This window comes from Symphalangus syndactylus, chromosome 16, assembly GCF_028878055.3.
Source record: "Symphalangus syndactylus isolate Jambi chromosome 16, NHGRI_mSymSyn1-v2.1_pri, whole genome shotgun sequence".
In the NCBI taxonomy this organism is placed as follows: domain Eukaryota; kingdom Metazoa; phylum Chordata; class Mammalia; order Primates; family Hylobatidae; genus Symphalangus; species Symphalangus syndactylus.
The window spans coordinates 83,835,487-83,851,697 of record NC_072438.2 but is presented as its reverse complement, the minus strand read 5'-3'; the positions used below and the strand labels follow the sequence as shown (position 1 = coordinate 83,851,697).

General features: G+C 37.5%; 1 pseudogene; it reads left to right on the top strand.

Annotated features, from left to right (window-relative positions):
- The first annotated feature begins 478 nt into the window (after nt 1-478).
- LOC129464687 (60 kDa heat shock protein, mitochondrial-like) lies at nt 479-2,567 on the top strand (annotated as a pseudogene).
- Nucleotides 2,568-16,211: the final 13,644 nt, after the last annotated feature.

Below are 16,211 nucleotides of genomic sequence, written 5' to 3'. Positions count from 1 at the left end.
TGAAAAAAAATTTTAGTTGTCAAAGATAAATTATTACACATAGAATCAGATCTTTTATGCCGTTTGTTTATCTTATTTAGATGTAGTAATTTATTATAACAAACTTAAAAATGAAAAGCATATTCAAAATAAGAAAATGTTCTACAAAAACACACATATCTATATTTTACATTTTGGTATATCTTTCAAACAAATATCATACACTATATCCAGATTTTAACAGATTGTTCTCCTAAGATCATATCAAGGATATGTATATAACTTTCAGAATGTTAATTTTAATCACTGCATAATGTTGTTTTTTAATATTTATCATAATTTATTTAAATAATTTATCTTGACTCTATACATCTGTTTCCAAAGATTTTCTCCTATGGTACATAATAACTCGATAAGCACAATTATAAGAGGTTTTGGCCCTCACTTGCTGATAATCACCTACCTCAATGCGCAGGCTCCCTGCCAATGCCTTACAGAAATGGTTTGATTATTCACAGTCTCTCACCAAATAAGACCTGTGTCCAGGGTACTAGCTTCCCCTGTCACTTGGGCTTATGCTAAAGATGTGAAATTTGGTGTAGAAGCCCAAGCCCTAATGCATCAAGTTATATGACTTTAAACCTATGCTGTAGCTGTTACAATGGAGCCAAAGAGAAGAACAGTGATTATTGAACAGAGTTGGGAAAGACCTAAAGTAACAAAAGATGGAGTGATTGTTGCACACTCAATTAACTTAGAAGATAAATATGAAAATATTGGAGTGAAACCTGTTCAAGATGTTTCCAATAACAGAAATGAAGAGGTTGAGGATTGCACCACCACTGCTACTGTACTGGCATGCCCTATTGTCAAGGAAAGAGAATATTAGCAAAAGTGCTAGTTCAGCAGAAATCAGGAGACATGTTAGCTATTGATTCTGTAATTGCTGAACTTAAGAATCAGTCTAAACCAGTGAAAACTCTTGAAGAAACTGCTCAGGATGCTATGATTTCTGCAAACAGAGAGAAAGAAATTGGCAACATATTTCTTATACAGTGAATAATGCTGGAAGAAAGGGTGTCATCACAGTAAATAATGGAAAAACATTGAATGATGAACTAGAAATTATGGATGGCATGAAGTTTGATCAAGGCTATATTTCTCCATACTTTATTAATACAATTTATACATCAAAGGTGTATTTTACTGTGAATAATAGTAGTGAATTTCAGTAGGTGTATGTTCTATTGAGTGAAAAGGAAATTTCCAGTGTCCAGTCCATTATACCTGGTCTTTAAATCGCCAATGCTCAAGCCCTTGGTCATAACTGCTGAAAATGTTATATGTTTTGAATAGTATAAAAGTTGGTCTTTAAGCTGTAACAGTCAAAGCTCCAGGTTTTGGTGACAATTGAAAGAACAAGTTTAAAGACACGACTACTGCTATTGGTGAAGTGTTTGAACAAGAGGGGTTGACCCTAAACCTTGAAGTTGTTGAGCCTCATGACTTAGAAGAAATTGGAGAGGTCATTGTGACAGAAGATGATGCTATGCTTTTAAAAGGCAATTATGGCAAGGCTCAAATTGAAAAGTGTATTCAAGACACTCGGCCAGTTAGATGTCACAACTAGTGAATACAAACAGGAAAAACTGGGCCAGGCGTGGTGGCTCACGCCTGTAATCCTAGCACTTTAGGAGGCCAAGGACGGTGGATCACGAGATCAGGAGATCGAGACCATCCTGGCCAACATGGTAAAACCCCATCTCTACTAAAAATACAAAAATTAGCTGGGTGTGGTGGTGTGTGCCTGTACTCCCAGCTACTCAGGAGGCTGAGGCAGGAGAACTGCTTGAACCAGGGAGTCAGAGGCTGCAGTGAGCCAAGGTCGAGCCACTGCACTCCAGCCTGGTGGCAGAGTGAGGCTGCGTAAAAAGAAAAAAAAAAAGATGAAAAGAAAAACTGAATGAAATTAATACCTGGCAAAACAGTCAGATGGAGTAGCTGTGCTGAAGCTTGGTGGGACTGGGACGAGTAATGTCAAAGTCAATGAAAAGAAGTTACAGATATCTTTAATGCTACAATGCTACAGTAGCTAGTTTTGAAGAAGGTATTGTTCTGGGAGGGGATTGTTGCATTGCTTTGGTGCATTCCAGCCTTAGATTCCTTAATAAAGACAGAAAGTTGGCACATATATTACTAAAAGACCACTCAAAATTTTTGCAATGACTATGGCTAAAAATGCAGATGCTGAAGAATCTTTGAAAGTTGAGAAAATTATGCAATGATCCTCAGAGGTTGGTTATGACACTGTGCTTTGAGATTTTGTGAATATGGCGGGAAAAGGAATCACTGGAGAACCACTTTAGTGGATGCTGCTGAAATGGCTTTGACTACAGCAGACGATGTAGTGACAGAAACACCTAAAAAAGAGAAGGACCCTGATATGGGGGCAATGGGAGGAATAGGAGGTGGTACAAGAGGTGGTATGTTCTAACTTCTAGAATAGCACTTCACCATTATGAATGAACTGTGACAGAAAGCTCAAGGCAGTGTTCCTCACCAATAACTTCAGAGAAGTCAGTTAAAGAAAATGACAGGAGAAAAGGCTGGCTGATGTTTAAGAAATCCCTGTAATCATCAGTGACCATTTTTGTTGACAATATATAATGTTCTATTGCTGTCATTATCTGTAAGATAATTTATTTTGAAATTTTGAATAGAAATATATTTGTATATTCCCAATATTGGGTGCAAAAGCCATGCACCAATGTATTGCTTTCAACTTAAATTACTGAGACATTTTTACTACTATTCTATTAAAGTCAGGATTTTAGTGCTTGCCATCATTAGATTGGAAGTTAAGAAGCAGGCTTTCTGTGGACAGTAAGAACAATGGGGTCTAAATTATAGAAATATATGATTAGGTGACAACCTTTGTGTAAAAAAAAATTTGTTTACAGTTTATAAAAAAAGAAGTTTTGTGGCCACCGTAGATTAGATTCTTTAGATAATTTATTGAAAGCACAATGCCTGAAAAAAGGGTTATAGCAAATATTTCCAAATTGCTCTTCAAAGAAGGGAACAGCAGACAAGAAAATCTTAGAAACGGTAGAGTTGGGAGGCTGAGGCGGGTGGATTACCTGAGGTCAGGAGTTTGAGACGAGCCTGGCCAACATGGTGAAACCCTGTCTCTACTATAAATACAAAAATTAGCCAGACATAGTGGCACACACCTGTAATCCCAGCTACTTGGGAGGCTGAGGCAGGAGAATCGCTTGAACCTTGGAGGCAGAGGTTGCAGTGAGCCGAGATCGTGCCACTGCACTCCAGCCTGGGCAACAGAGCAAGATTCTGTCTCAAAAAAAAAAAAAGAAAAAAGAAAAGAAATAAAAGAAACAGTAGAGTTTTCTTTTTTTCAAAAACTTAATTTTAATGAAAGAAAAAAGTTAGACACATTTAGTTTTAGTATATTTTCTAAATGCAAAATAGTCATTATTTATTAATTTATTTAGTTCTTTTTATTGGATGATATTTTGAGTCTCCCAGAAAATGAAATCTGAGGCAGAGATCTTCAGTGCTATTAGTGCACTAATCATATAGTCCTAGAGAACACAGGGATGGGGTCAAATGACTACAGGGCTAAAAGATGAAGGCCCAACACTAAGTGACCAATTATTAAAGTCACAGGTATGTACCATATTAGCTATACATAGTACATCTCAGGAACACCATCACGAGAAGAAACAGAGTGGGATTTATCAACTGGCTTTTCTCTTTCATTGGTAAAAGACATATGTATTAGGCTGTTTTCATGCTGCTGATATGGACATACCTGAGACTGGGAAGAAAAAGAGGTTTAATTGGACTTACAGTTCCACATGGCTGGGGAGGCCTCAGATTCATGCCAGGAGGTAAAAGGCACTTCTTACATGGCAGTGGCAAGAGAAAATGAGTAAGATGCAAAAGCAAAAACCCCTTATAAAACCATCAGATCTGACAAGACATATTCACTACCATGAGAACAGGATGAGGGAAACTGCCCCCATGATTCAAATTATCTCCCACCGGGTCTCTCCCACAACACGTGGGAATTATGGGAGTAAAATTCAAGGTGAGATTTGGGTGGGGACACAGCCAAACCATATCATTCTACCCCTGGACCCACCAAATCTCATGTCCTCACATTTCAATACTAATGGTGCCTTCCCAACAGTCCCCCAAAGTCTTAAATTATTTCAGCATTAACCCAAAAGTCCACAGTCCAAAGTCTCATCTGAGACAAGGCAAGTCCCTTCTGCCTATGAGCCTCTAAAATCAAAAGCAAGAGAGTTATTCCTAGATACAACAGGGGTACAGGTATTGGATAAACAGAGCCATTCCAAATGGGAGAAATTAGCCAAAACAAAGGGGTTATGGGGCCCATGCAGGTCCAAAATCCAGTAGGGCAGTCAAATCTTAAAACTACAAAATGATCTCCTTTGACTCCAGGTCTCACATCGAGGTCAAGCTAATGTAAGAGGTGGGTTCCCATGGTCTTAGACAGCTCTGCCCTTGTGGCTCTGCAAGATACAGCTTCCCTGCCAGCTGCTTTCATGGGCTGGCACTGAGTGTCTGCGGCTTTTCCAGGCACACTGTATAGGCTGTCAGTGGATCTACCATTTTGAGGTCTGGAGGATGGTGGCTCTCTTCTCACAGCTGCACTAGACAGTCCCCCATTAGGGACTCTGTGTGGAGCCTTTGACCCCACATTTCCCTTCTGCACTGCCCTAGCAGAGGTTCTCCATGAGTGCCCCGCCCTTGCAGCAAACTGCCGCCTGGCCATCCAGGTGTTTCCACACGTCTTCTGAAATCTAGGCAGAGGTTCCCAAACCCCAATTCTTGATTTCTGTGCACTCACAGGCTTAACACCACGTGGAAGCAGCCAAGGCTTGGGGCTTGCACCCTCGGAAGCCACAGCCCAAGCTCTACATTGGCCCCTTTCAGCCACAGCTGGAGTAGCTGGGACACAGGGAACCAAGTTTCTCGGCTGCACACAGCACAGGGTACCTGGGCCTGGCCCACAAAACAATTTTCTCCTAGGCCTCTGGGCTTGTGATGGGAGGGGCTGCCATGAAAACCTCTGACATGCCCTTGAGACATTTTTCCCATTGTCTTGGGATTAACATTAAGCTCCTCATGACTTACGCAAATTTCTGCAGCCAATTGAATTTCTCCTCAGAAAATGGATTTTTCTTTTTCTATCAGATTGTCAAGCTGCAAATTTTCCAAACTTTTTGCTCTGCTTCCCTTGTAAAACTAAATGCTTTTAACAGCACCCAGTTCACCTCTTGAATGCTTTGATGCTTAGGAATTTCTTCCATCAGATATCCTAAATCATCTCTCTCAAGTTCAAAGTTCCACAAATCTTTAAGGCAGGGGCAAAATGCTGCCAGTCTCTTTGCTAAAACATAACAAGAGTCCCCTTTGCTCCAGTTCCCAACAATTTCCGCATCTCCATCTGAGACCATCTGAGCCTGGAGTTTATTGTCCATTTCGCTATCAGGCTTTTGGTCAAAGCCATTCAACAAGTTCCCAGGAAGTTCCAAACTTTCTCATATTTTTCTGTCTTCTTCTGAACCCTCAAAACTGTTCCAACCTCTGCCTGTTATCAAGTTCCAAAGTCACTTCCAAATTTTGGGGTATATTTTCAGCAACATCCCACTCCTGGTGCCAATTTATTAGTCCATTTTCTCACGCTGATAAAGACATACCAGAGACCGGGAAGTAAAAGATTTATTTGGACTTACAGTTCCACATGGCTGGGGAGGTCTCAGAATCATGGTGGACAATGAAAGGCACTTTTTACATGGCTGAAGCAAAAGAAAACAAGGAAGATGCAAAAGTGGAAACCTGGATTAAACCTTCAGATCTTGTGAGACTTATTCACTACCATGAGAACAGTATGGGGGAACTACTCCCATGATTCAAATTATCCCCTACCAAGTCCTTGGCACAACACAGGGGAATTATGGGAGTACAATTCAAGATGAGATTTGGGTGGGGACACAGGCAAACCATATCAACATAACTCTTTGCCATTAATGCCCTCACCCTCCCAAGTATCATATAAGTAGGTACCTAGAGGTTCCCATAATGGCATCAAGAGTGAATTTCCAGAAATGAGGCAAAGAGATGTTGTACCAACATGAAGTCAGGCACAATCAGGCTGCATGTGTGTCCACAAAGAGGTGAGGCAAAAATATATACAAAATGCTATATTTAATGTGTCTGATCCAGTATACTGGCTGTGCCATGAGGACCATACCCATTTTCTCCAATATATTAGGCTCTCTTGTTGCAATATAGGGATTACATATCTATGAGAATAAGAGGTCCTGACCTTTTTTTTTTAACAAAAGTGGAAGAAAAATTTCAATAAAAAACATTTCCTTTAAAGTGGCCATATGCAATAACTAAAAGCCTTCAGGCAAGCTACATTCCCCATTATTGCAACTCATCACAGATTGTAGTAATATCCATGATCTTTTTCCTCCTCTGCTACAAGTTCTAGATTACCCTCTGTAATGGTTAATATTAAGTGTCAACTTGATTGGATTGAAGGATGCAAAGTATTGTTCCTGGGTGTGTCTGTGAGGGTGTTGCCAAAGGATACTAACAGTTGAGTCAGTTGACTGGGAAAGGCAGATCCACCCTCAATCTGGATGGGCACAATCTAATCAGCTGGCAGCAACGCCGGAATAAAGCAGGCAGAAGAATGTGGACAGACTAGACTGGCTTAGTTTTCCAGCCTACATCTTTCCCACATGCTGGATGCTTCCTGCTCGCGAACGTCGGACTCCAAGTTTTTCAGCTTTTGGACTTTTGGACCTTTGACTGCAGACCAAAGGCTGCACTGTCTGCTTCCCTACTCTTAAGGCTTTGGAACTCCTATTGGCTCCCTTGCCCCTCAGCTTGCTGACGTCCTATTGTGGGATTTCTCCTTGTGATCGTGTGAGTCAATACTCCTTAATAAATTCCTTTATGTATACATCTATCCTATAGCTCTGTCCCTCTAGAGAACTCTGACTATTATACCCTCAGACTTGGCGAGCAATTAGTTTGGTCTGCACTGCTTCCTGTTATGGATATTAAGACCTTAATCCCACAAGAGACAAAATTCTTCATTACCATGACCTTAAATGTGCACATTTTGAACCTTCCTTGAAATGTCCAAAGGATACCTGGAATGTAAGCTTCTTCAGCTTGTCACTCATATAACCTATTCCAGCTTGGAGTCTCACATTTTTTTTTTCCAGAGTACCTTGACTTTGACAAAGGATATCTGTGAAGACTTCATAGGTCTGCCACTTTTATATTTTGAACCTTGGCCTGATTTTCAGCACAGACTTTTCTGTGGCTACAGAAGATCATAATCTGCTTAAAAGTTACCTTAGAGACCTTATGTCCTCCTCAGTATGCATTTAGTTGAATGTTGCTGCTCTGAGCCTAACATTTTAATTTTTAAAAATGTTCCAATCAGTTAAACAAAGTCAGCTTGTCATCTTTACTTATTTCTCCCATACAGGTCAAGTGCCCAGCAAATGAGCATCACAATGGCTTACTTTCCTATTTACACCATTCTCATTAAGCACAAGTAAAAGTCACAATAGTTGTATTACATTGAATGCCAGACTTTACCACCACACACTTACCTCCTTCACACATGAATTACTAAGAAGCTCAGCTTGGCTCCTTAGTAATTCATGTGTGAACTCTGATGCTTAGGATCTACTTTTTAGGGCCATTTCTGGTTCCAACTCTCTTCACATAGGTTATCTACAAAGTAGAGTGTGAAGTAGAGCACTTTTCTTTTACCTACGAAGATGTATAAATCCAAGGAGGAATAAGGACCAATGATACAATGCTGAGTTGTTTAATATCTTGCTCTATCCCAAAGAACCTGCATAAAATGCATTATGGAACTCTCAAATGAAATAAGTTATAGAACAAGAAGCACAGGATACTGACGTACAGCAAGGCATGTCAGGTGGTGACTAGGTAAAGTAGGCTGGAGCCCATGTAGAGTGGCTTACTACAGCAACATTTGGATTACGAGAGGGAGGGGGGAAAAGGAGATCAGAAATGGTACAAAACTGGTGTCCCATAAAGTGGCTTTTAAGTTACAGAGTTCTACATTGCAGAAACGAAAACTGAGTTGGATTAGATGATGATTAATATTACCAATATTTTATTAAAATAAATTTAAATCTCATCCCAAGGCATTCTCCATGTGAGATGGATGGAGTGAAACAGTTCTATAAATACATTATTAAAAAACTTTCTTATTCAAAATACCTGTGAATAAAAATGAAGAAAGATGGCTACATGGAAGATTTTATTAAAAAGTATAGCTTCTACACACATTAGAACAAGTTACACCAAAGAAAGACAGCAGGCAAAATGAGAGCAAAAGAAGGACATTATACATAAAAAAACCTTGTACAATGTTAAAAAGTTTATAAGAGTAGACTATATTCTCAAATAGTGTTATGTTAAAAAATTCAATAATCCAGCCAGACAATTAATTTAAATTTGTATTTTGTAAAAGAATAACATTAAACAAAAGAGTTAAACTCCTCCACATTTATAGTACTAAAAAGCAAAATTAGATATTACAAATTGTGGGACTAATTGTGTTTACATTTAATCAGTGTTAAATGATGAACATTAATAAAGAGATAAAATATCACTTTTTGAATTGTATTCTTATGGCCATACTTTAACTCTATACTATCCCCCTACTTTGATTGTATGTTTGCCAAAATTATTAGATTATTTGTGTAACATTAACATTCTACTTCCAAAAATAAATGCAGTAGAAAATTTTAAGCAAATAGGTAAGTCAAAATAAAAACATTTCTACAAATGTCCACGTACAGGCAAGCATGGCAGAAAAGAATGCTTAAAGAGGAGAAAATTCTCTTCTCCTGGACCACCCTGGATGGTTCTGTGTAAACCACACACAATTAACTAGGATTCATTTGCTCATGAAATCAATTAATCTGTTTATCCTATTTTTGAAGCAACATATTATATGATTAAATGTTAGAAGTTATCTGCTCTCTTAAAAATTCTGTTACAACATAATTTATATCTTACCATTAAAATTTCAAAAACCATTTGTTAGTCAGAAGATCTCTCCAGATCTCGTTTCATACTTTAGCACACGGCAATACTACATATGTCAAACAAAAGAGTTATATCTCTATCTCAATTATAATCATGACCAAAACCTGCCTCACATTTATTTATAGGAGAGTCGAGTGGGGACATTCTAAATCCTTCACTGTACTTTAAACACAAACATCAGTGGGATTTAAAGATATTATTTGATGTAAGTTTTTACCAATTAAATGTAAATTCCTGTGGAGGGATATTATTTTTTCTCTTCTATTAATCATTAAAAATGAAGGTCCCTTACTATAAAATCTTTCTAAATACAGGTTTTCACCATCCTTTGCCACAATACAGTCAAATGATTCCAGCTAATAACTCACATACATCTCACTTGGAATGTTCGATGTAAATTATCACCATTAATGATGTAAGTGACATATTAACACAAAGAACACAAACGAATTAAAATTAGAAGACACATTTCATAGAGAGAAAGCATTCTTGAGGCTGTTAGCTAAGTCCCATGGGAGAGAGTGAAGGAAGGAAAAAATGCAGAAGAAGAGTTAAGTGAGGAGAAAAAGTAGTTATAACAGAGTCAAGGGAAAAGAACAACCAAAGCAGGTAGGACAGAAGCACCTGGATTCCCTCCCCTGAGTATCTTAACCACGTATTATAATATAAATGTTTGAACTAATGGTGACAATTATTATTTGACTCCAATCATTTTAGGCTCTGTTTCTCGCCTCTTTTCCTTAAAGTATTAACTCTGTTAGGTTGTCTCAACATCCACTATTATACAACTCACTCATTTATACATTTAAAGCCTCTGGACTATTTTTCTTCTGTTTAAGTTTCTCTCTCAGTATAGGCATAGAAAGAGCTCACCTTTTTGCCTAATTTGGAACAGTTTCACACATGGCTTCTCTTCCAGGTCCCTGAACGTGGGGGTCTTAAAAACTTGTTTATATTAGTGAGGTTAGCATGAGTGGTTTCCTGGACAATCTTCACCTCCCTGTCACTCCATTGTTTGAATTATCCTGCCCACAGTCCAGGCATGTTGGGAAGAAAATGAACATCCATCAGGGATTGTTATCCACACCGATGCTGTGTGTTTTGAGAAGAAAAGATCCCATTCTCCCACTCTGATCCAGATCTAAGTAGATAATAGGTAGAAGCTTTAAGGCTTAGGGCCCCTGAAAATCTGACACAGACTTTTTCTGCGAGGAGGGCTGAAACTCATGGGAAAAGAAGGTAGCTGTGAAAAAGAGAAGACAAAATACATCAGTGAAAATGTCTGGAATTCCCATGATGCCGGGCACTGTAAGACACTGACCTTGTGAGTATTATGGAAAGGCCCCCCATCACAGGCATCAGTATTGTTTGGATGGGTGTATGCAGAAGGGTCTGAATCAGATGTTAAGCACAGATGGCTGTAGGAGGTAAGCATGTGAATGAATGGCAGAGGCAGGGGAAAGGGTTTGAGAATGCTACAAGCAGAGGGGGGGCTCACAGAAACAATTCTCTTGTTCTTCTGATAGGCACATGAAAGCTTCCTGTTGTTAACTGTAATGGGATTCCATGGCAATCATATGCTATTGCTGCAAAGAATATCTTGAATTAAATATATTACTTCCGCTTTAATTTATATCCTACATATTAGCATAGCATTATAATTTATATCAGATGTTTGAAATTGGATGTCTGTGTTAAATTTAACTTTACTGGCTATTGAGTAATTAAATTGATTAAGAATTTTTAAAAATCACCAGGAAGGTTTTATAAGTTGATTGTTATTATTGTCATATTTTTAAACTACTCCCATTAACACATATGTTAGCTAATATAGTGAAATCTCAAAACAATTGACCTAACTGTACCTAGTGTTCATTAAAAGTCTCAGATGTGTGGAAAACATCGTGGCAAGGAAAAAGTTATTAGTAGAACAGCACTCTTTTCCTTTTCAGAACTTACCAAATTGTAAGTATTACTCAATTTTTATTAATTGAAAGAATTATCTGTATCTTAATTTTAAGTAATATTGTTGTATCCTTTTATGCCTAAAGCCTCTGTATTGAATAGCATACATTTCTACAACCTCCCTGAGATATAATTTGATTAAAATTCTGTGCATCAATTTTTGTCATAATAATTATGCCTGATCCTATGCTCATCCAGCTGATTAACAGCATAGAGGATGAGCATGATGACACTGGCACCTTGATTGGATTGTTTACCAGAAGGATATATAACACTGAATGAAGGGCAGACGTTCTCCAACAGATGCAGTGATATTAGACATTTAAGGATGTGAGTGGGGAAAAGAGTCAGACAATCAACAATAGCGTTGGTGTTTAGTCAAGCGCTCTCACCTCTGGTCTCCAGGCCAATAACCTACATACCAGCAATTCACTCATAATGTAGCTTGTTCCCACCACCACTAAGGAATGAAGTAGTAGAGAAACATAAAGAATAAAAAATACATTACACATTCAAAGCAGAAACATTTCACAGAGACAAAGCTCTGCTGCTTTGGATAAGCACAATAAAGTCTTATTCATGTTAGGACTCTTCTCTTAAATAATGGGGAAGAACGCAGAAAGAAGGTAGACATAGAGCAGGTACAAACAGCAGGAAAGAGCGTGACCCCCAGCACAAATCGAATAGAACTAATTTTTCCAAAGAAGCTAAGATTAAGCACTCTATGATTATATGAATATAAATGAGTATATAGGTACATATTTTATGGTAGAATAACAGTTCAACTCTAACTGTAGAAAGAATAATTTAACTGGGACAATAAAAGGGTTCCATTTCCTGAGCTATTTAAAGTGCCATCTGAGTCATCAGGCAGCAATGCACTTTGTATTTCCTAAAGGACACAGCATGCACTTGATAAAGGATCGTTGATTCATGAAGCAGTTAGCAAAGTTAATCTTCTGGCTTCAGAAAGAGAGAGTCCACAGACTGTCTATCAAATAGAATAAGTAGATGGGGCCACCCACTCAGTAATTCATTTGCCCCAGCTAATTCAATGACTTTTTTTTCTCTCTGATAGATAGATGAAAACATATAGTCAAGGCCAAAATACTTTTTTTCAATATCAAAAGCATACTGCACATAAAAGTGGATAATGCACATTAAATGACACATTTCTATGGCTTTTAGTTTCAAGACTACTTTCTTGTGCTCTATTTGACCTTACATCTCGTAGTCACAGCATTGCTATGACTAGCAAATGGTCCTTTTTTATTGCTATAATCATTGAGGCTATACCATATGCTTTCTAACGGATGAACATGAAAATAGTAAAACTAATTATTTAAATTAGTTTCAGGGATACTGTTCTTGGCATGGAATAGACTTCATGAATCTTTTGCAGCTATTTCAACTCACAATGTGCCAGCTTCTGTAGATTTAACTCTCAACCTATCCTATATTTTCTTGACCTTGACCGCTTATTAACATTTTATGATTCTGGAATAGTACTTACTCCATAATGACCATACTCTTTTATGATCTATTATAATAATAGATTACACAACTATTTTATAGGATAATATATTAAAATCCTCTGAATTTTAAAAAAGCCTTTGAGCAAAATGTGAATAGGTCTAACAAGGTAAAAGAAATGACCTAGTTCTGTTTGCTTAAACTGCGGTTTGTCTCCTCCGAAAGGGTACCTGGCTCAGCAAAATTCCATCAGCAATATGAAAAGACTCTCCCCCTCAGCCTACAAGTGGCTAAGCTCTATCTACAGGGTGATAACAGGCATCAATGTCTCTGTTTATAGGAAGAAACTGTTACAGGAAAGGGCTCCCGATCCAGACCCCAAGAGACGGTTCTTGAATCTTGCACAAGAAAGATTTCCAGGCAATTCCATAAAGTGAAAGCAAGTTTACTAAGAAAGTAAAGAAATGAAAGAGTGGCCACTCCGTAGGCAAAGCGGTACCAAGGGTTGCTGGTTGCCCATTTTTATGGTTATTTCTTGACTATATGCTAAACAAGAGGTAGATTATTCATGAGTTTTCTGGCAAAGGGGCAAGTAATTCCGGGAACTGAGGGTTTCTCCCCTTTTTAGACATCATAGGGTAACTTCCTGGAGTTGACATGGTATCTGTAAACTGTCAGGGCACTGGTGGGAGTATCTTTTAGCATGTGAATGCCTTGTAACTAGCATATAACGCACAGTGAGGATGACTAGAGGTCACTTTTGTTGCCATCTTGGTTTTGGTAGATTTGGGCCAGCTTCTTTACTGCAACCTGTTTTATCAGCAAGCTCTTTATGACCTGTGTCTTGTGCCAATCTCCTGTCTCATCCTGTGAGTCAGAATGCATAACTCACTGGGAATGCAGCCCAGCAGTTCTCAGCTTTATTTTACCCAGCCCCTACTCAAGATGGAGTCGCTCTGGTTCAAATGCCTCTGACAAAACCATCCCCTCTTATTTCTATCCTAATAATTCAGATGTTAATGTTACATAAACATTAAATTTTCTTTTGTTTTCCATGTAAACATTCTTTTGATACTTCATGATACTTAGCCAATTTATATACCACCTTTATATACTGACTTTTAGCAATTCCTATGAAATGAACATAAATCTTCAAAACAAGATATGATTTTTTTTTTCTGCTTTCATGGCTTGGTTTTCAGTGAGCAAAATGAAGTAGGTCCGAGAATGTCTCTGGATAAAATGGAGCAATAAAGCTGTTAATCATGTTTGTGGCAAACAGAAATGCAAAGCCTTTAAAATGACTGGAAGTCTTACATCTGAATGAGCATAAAGATGAAGTAGATAGAGGTGCATAAAATATTCTAGGGGCTTTTTACTATTATCTTCATTAGGGTTCCAGCTTAATACATGCTTTATTGCCCAGAAATTCATTTCATTTGCATTTTAACTGGGTTTTAGTCAAGTTAATCCTTTTTCTTCCCTTGCTAAGAAACTATTTCACTACTACAGCAAAATGCTGAAAGGAGAGACAGAAATTGAAAGTCTGCTTATATTAAAATGTAAATTTGTTATAGTTTACTAAAGAGAAGAGACTACTATACCAAGTTCACTAGTTCGTATTATTTTTGACACCAAAAATTGTCCTGTGTATTAAAGAGTAAGCTCTATTAGATGACAAGGAATTTGAATCATTTATGCTAAAGATTTAACATCAAGGAAGATTCAGTAAAAATCAACATCTCATTTTTACAGGAGTGAAAGTGATAAAGCAACCACATATTTAGAAGTATCCAATTAATTTTCACAAAAAACTCTAACATCTAATACCATGCATCATTTAAACATTGTCAATAAAAGAGCAATTTAAGTTGTATTTTGAAAATGCATTCAGTTCAGTAGTATATTGGCCTAATAAAAAGACAAAATATCTTTTAATTGAAAAAAGTAGGTTCATGGCCTAAATCTTAATAATTTTAGGTTCACATGGAAACAAAATAGTTTTGTTTACGAGATAGCTTGTTAAAAAAACAAAGTGCTGATAGCTCCTTATTAAAATGGCCCCTTCAGGTAAACAGACATCTTAGAAAATCCCAAAGGAAAAGATGAGAATAGAAACAGGCCCATAACCTGAGGACAATAGACAATAGGAAGCTTTCTTTGTTATTTATTTTGAAATATTTAAAATAAACATTTGTAAGATAAAAGATAGTATTTAAGCATACCCATACTGTGTTTATTAAGATTTCTGAGCTTTCTTTTAATATTATTTTAAAATCTATGCTATTTCTTAAGTAGATATAAAAAGTTTTTTCTCCCTCACTGAAACTTGAGAGATAAACTGCTCTTACCTTAAACCATCATTTCAAGTTTAGGATGGCTTTCTGTGATGTTTGCGGACAGCAAATGGTCTGCTGGAAGTGTGTTGCTTTTAATTACTATCTTCTTTTAAAAAGCATGTGAGCTGTCAATTATTTCAACTCTTTACCAATAAAAGTATTGCAGGTGCGATGGCTCATGCCTGTAATCCCAGCATATTGGGAGGCCTAGTCAGGTGGATCACTTGAGGTCAGGAGTTCAAGACCAGCCTGGTCAACATGGTGAAACCCCTCTGTACCTAAAAATACAAAAATAAGTGGGGCATAATGTCACATGCCTGTAGTCCCAGCTACTCAGGAGTCTGAGGCAGGAGGATCACTTGAACCCAGGAAGTGGAGGTTGCAGTGAGCTGAGATTGTGCCACTGCACTCCAGCCTGGGTGATGGAGTGAGTCTCTATCTCAAAAAGAAAAAATAATGATAATAATAATAAAAGTATGTAGGAGAGAGAGTAGGGGTAACCCTACATTGTTTCAAACCTATAGTTTCCCTAAGGAAACTGAGAAAAAAATGATTTGAAATGATTAATAGAAAAAACAGAAAGCTGTTTTCACCTTTCTTCACTCCTGCTGATTAATACTAGATATAAAGTCCAGGATTTTAAATGAAAATAAAACAATCCACTGAGGCTTTGATGATCTTTATAACACAATTGACTTTCAGTACATTCCTGGTCATGAGATTAAACAGAGTTCTTATTCTCAAGTCTAACTCTGTTGATGGAAACATCTATTTTCTTGAATAGAAGTATCTCCAACTTAATTTATAAAAAATGATGCTCCATAAGTTAGTCATGGAATTTATAAAGACATTAATCTCCTTGCATATTATCAAGCTAATTATTACAACATTTTGGTTGTTAGGATCTATATATTAGGAAAAAATAAAATAAAATTCTGATTAAAAAATAGAAGTATATTATTCTTACATTAAGTTGATTGCATTTTAAAGTATTTTTATCTGTGGTATCTACCAGATTAACACTATATATGGATTTTTTCTTGTCTTTTTTTTTTTTAGACAGGGTCTCACTGTGTTGCCCAGGCTGGAGTGCTGTGACATGATCTCGGCTCACTGCAGTCTCAACCACCTGGGCTCAGGTGATTCTCCCACCTCAGCCTACCGGGTAGCTGGGACTAAAGACATGCACCAAAACCACATGATTATCTCAACAGATACAGAAAAGGCCTTCAATAAAATTCAACATCCCTTCATGTTAAAAACTCTCAAAAACTAGGTATTGACAGA